We start from the raw sequence: 4,390 nt of genomic DNA on the forward strand, positions 1-4,390 counted from the left end.
GCTGGCTTTGTGAGTCTTTTCCATCTCTGTGTACATTCAGGTCTAAGTACCCCAATGACACCCTGTTTTCTCCTACCATCCCTTCTTCTCCTGAAAGTCTACACTTCCCATTGGATCCAGCTTCCACTTACAACTTCTTGACCAGCCTCACAGCTTAGCGTTGATGACATACCACTTCACACCTATTAGGATGGCCATTGTTTAAAAAAAAAGGGGGGGGGATAACAAGCGTTGGTGCATTCCTGGTGGAAAGGTAAAATGGTGCATCTACGATGAGAAACAATCTGGTGGTTCCTCAAAAAGCTAAACATTGAATTACCATATGATCCAACAATTCCACTCCTACGTATATACCCCAAGGAATTGAAAGCAGCGACTCAGATCCTTACACACCAATGTTCGTGACAGCATTACCCACCATAGCCAAAGGTGGACACGATCCAGGGATCCATCCACAGATGAATGGATAAACAAAAATCTATCCATACAGTGGAATATTATTAAAAAGGAATGAAGGTGGGGCGCCTGGGTGGCTCAGTTGTTAAGCGTCTCCCTTCGGCTCAGGGCGTGATCCCGGCGTTCTGGGATCGAGGCCCGCGTCAGGCTCCTCCTCTGGGAGCCTGCTTCTCCCTCTCCCACTCCCCCTGCTTGTGTTCCCTCTCTCACTGGCTGTCTCTATCTCTGTCAAATGAATAAATAAAAAATCTTTAAAAAAAAAAAAAAGGAATGAAGGGCTCATTCGTGCTGCTACATGGACAAGCCTTAAAGACGTTACACTAGGGGCGCCTGGGTGGCACAGCGGTTAAGCATCTGCCTTCGGCTCAGGGCCGCTAGGAGCCTGCTTCTTCCTCCCCCACTCCCCCTGCTTGTGTTCTTTCTCTCGCTCACTGTCTCTATCTCTGTCAAATAAATAAATAAAATCTTAAAAAAAAAAAAAAAAGACATTACACTAAATGAGGGGCACCTGGCTGGCTCAGTAGGCAGAGCACGCGACTCTTAATCTTGGGGTTGTAGGTTCAAGCCCCACATTGGGTATAGAGATTACTTAAAACTAAAATATATATTTTTAAAAGGTTTTATTTATTTATTTGACAGAGAGACACAGCCAGAGAGAGAGGGAACTCAAGCAGGCAGAGTGGGAGAGGAAGAAGCAGGCTCCCAGCGGAGGAGCCCGATGTGGGGCTCGATCCCAGGACTCCGGGATCACGCCCTGAGCTGAAGGCAGACGCTCAACAACTGAGCCACCCAGGCGCCCCTAAAATATATTTTTAAGAAGACATTACATTAAATGACAGAAGCCAGACACAAAAGGACAAATACTGTGTGATTCCACTTACATGAGATCCTCGAATAGGCGAATTCACCGGGACAGAATGTAGAACAGAGGGTACCAGGAGCTGGGGAAGAGGGAATCCCTAGTTATTTGAGTGGTGACAGTTTTCTTTGGAGTAATGAGAAAAATTTGGAAATAAATAGTGGTAATGGTTGCACAACATTGTGAATATAATTAAAGCCACTGAATTGTACACTCAAAATGGTAAAAATAGTAAATTTCATTATGTATATTCTACCACAATTTTAAAAAAATAACTGGGACGCCTGGCTGGCTCAGTCGGAAGAGCCTGTGACTCTTGACCTCAAGGTTATGGATTCAAGCCCCACATTGGGTGTAAAGATTGTTTAAAAAACAAACAGGGGCACCTGGGTGCCTCAGTCGGTTAAGCGTCTGCCTTTGGCTCAGGTCATGGTCCCAGGGTCCCGGGATCGAGTCCCTCATCAGGCTCCCTGCTCAGTGGGGAGCCTGCTTCTCCCTCTGCCTGCGGCTCGCCCTGCTTGTGCTCTCTCTCTCTCTCTCTGACAAATAAATAAAATCTTTTTAAAAATTAATAAAAAATATAAATATTAGTTATTTATTGCAATAGTGCAATAGTCCAATATTTAAAACAAACAAACAAAAACTTAGCATTGGAACCTTTGTTCTGGTTTGCCTTGAACTCAGAGAATCTTAACCGGGTAAGGCAGGGAAACTGGCTGAAATCGGGGTATGGGTGTAGCCAAATGGTCAGTTGTGGGGATTCCAACACCCAGCTCTTCCCCTTCTTAGCTGAAGGACTTTGAACAGGTTCCCCAACCTCCCTGAGCCTTAATTTTCTCATGTGTCAAGGGAGAAGGATAAAGAGGCCGGACTTATATAAAAGGCCACATATTCCATTTATATGAAATATCCAGAAGAGGTGAATCCACAGAGACAGAAAACGGATTGGGAGGGGTGGGAGGGGAGGGGGGAATGGGGAGTAACTGCTTCATGATTAAAGGCTGGCCTCTGAGGTCATAAACGTGTTTTGGAACTAGAGGCGATGGTGGCACAACATTGGCAATGTACTAAATGCCACTGAATTGTTCACTTTAAAATGGTTAATTTGATGTTACGGGAATTTCACCTCAATAAAAAGAGAGTGCTAGCCATAACTTGGGTGACTGAGAAATAAATGGGAGGGGCGAACACAGAGGACTCAACACCAGGCAAGGCACAGAGTAAACGCTTGGTGAATAGTAATTTCTAGTAACGTGGGGCTGCCCCAGTTGCCTGGAAATGTGCGATCAGAGCTCAGCAGTGGCTGCCCCCTCCTGAATGGGGCCAACAGCTGTGGTTCACACATTCACTCAACAAATATTCCCTTAGCATCCACTGTGTGCAAGACCATGTGTTAGGCACTAATAGGGTGACCAACTCATCCCGCTTTGCCAGGGACTTTCCAGGTTTGCAAACAGGAAGTTCCAAGTCCCAAGAACCCTTCATCCCTGGAAAACCAGGACAACTGGTCACCTTAGAGCATTGATTTAGTATGGGTGTGTGTTGGGGGGGGGTCAAGGTAAACTGAGATCTGAAAGAAGAGTAAGGGGCACCTGGATAGCTCATTTGGTAGAAGATTCAACTCTTGATCTTGGACTCTTGATCTTGGGGTCCTGAGTTCAAGCCCCATGTTGGACGAAGAGATTACGAGAAGAAAAGGGAAGGGGGAAGGGGAAGGAAGCGGGAGGGAAGGGAAGGGAGAAGGAAGGGGAGGGAAGGAGGAAGGGAAGGGGGAAGGGAAGCAAAAGGAGAAGGAAGAGTAATTAGGCAGTGCAGTGGGAGGAGCATACCGGGAGGAGAGACCAGCAGGTGCAAAAGCCTTGAAATGGGGAGAAGCATGAAGCCTTTAATCACGAGCTCAAAGAAGGCCTATTGGGGCTGGAGCAGAAGGTATCCCACCCGCTCCATGTTGACAGGTGGGGAGGGGCAGATGAGTCTCCAGGTTGGTTTTGTTTCTTTTCTTTTAAGATTTTATTTATTTACTTGAGCGAGAGAGAGCAAAAGCAGAGGGAAGAGGCAGAGGGAGAAGCCCAATGTGGGACGCCATCCCAGGACCCTGGGATCATGACCTGAGCCGAAGGCAGATGCTTAACCGACTGAGCCACCCAGGTGGCTCTGGTTTTGTTTCTTATATGAGAGCCGCTGGGAGGGTGTGGAGGGCGTTAGGCAGTGGGGTGGCAGAGCGATGAATCAGGTTGGCCTTGGAAATACAATGGGGAACAGATCCGAGGGAGTCATTTGTGGAGGGGAGCAGGGAGACATCGAGGAGGCTGCTGTGAGCACGGAGGCAAGAGGTGCTGGAGAAGCACCAGGATGTTTTAGGTTGAAAGAAGGGTATGTCTCATGATGGGGCTGGATGGAGAAGGGGGTGAGGGGAGGGGGTTTTTTGGAGGAGCTCCCGGATTCCTGAAGGTGTGGGCTTTGAGGAAGATCAGCTTCCTTGGTGGTTGTACTCGGTTTGAGAAAGAGTCTCAGCTGAGCTCAGATGCCACTGGAGACATGGTTTGGTAAGAGGACGGATGGGAATCAGCACCTTAGGGAGACCACGGCTAAGTTAAACCCAGCCCAGTGTTACCTAAGGCCTTTTGGACCTCCAAACAGCCACACAAGGGACTCAGTGCTGTCTGGGCTAATCACACTAATCCCCCCAGCTCTTGCATCCGACACGGGGTTGGGGGGGAAGCAGAAGCTCAGAGATGTGAAGTATCTCACCTAGAGTCACACAGCTGCTGAGTGGCAAGGTGGGACTTCAAAACCGATGCTTCTGATCCCGTAGTTGTTTTGTTTTTCTTTTTCTCCTTTCATACAATATTTGATTCATGCGTAAAAATAGGTGTAATTTATTTGGATATAATTTGGAAAAACGAAGTGTAAAAAGACATTTTGAGACACTCAAAGGTCTCCGAAAATGGTCTGAGTATTAGATAACACTAAAAATTGTTATTTTTATTAAGTATGATCATGGCATTATAGTTACGTTTTAAAAATTTTATACTGAGGGACGCCTGGCTGGTTCAGTGCGTGGAGCACGCAACT

The sequence above is a fragment of the Ursus americanus genome, chromosome 30 (assembly GCF_024610735.1).
Source record: "Ursus americanus isolate L20-20 chromosome 30, mUrsAme1.1.p, whole genome shotgun sequence".
In the NCBI taxonomy this organism is placed as follows: domain Eukaryota; kingdom Metazoa; phylum Chordata; class Mammalia; order Carnivora; family Ursidae; genus Ursus; species Ursus americanus.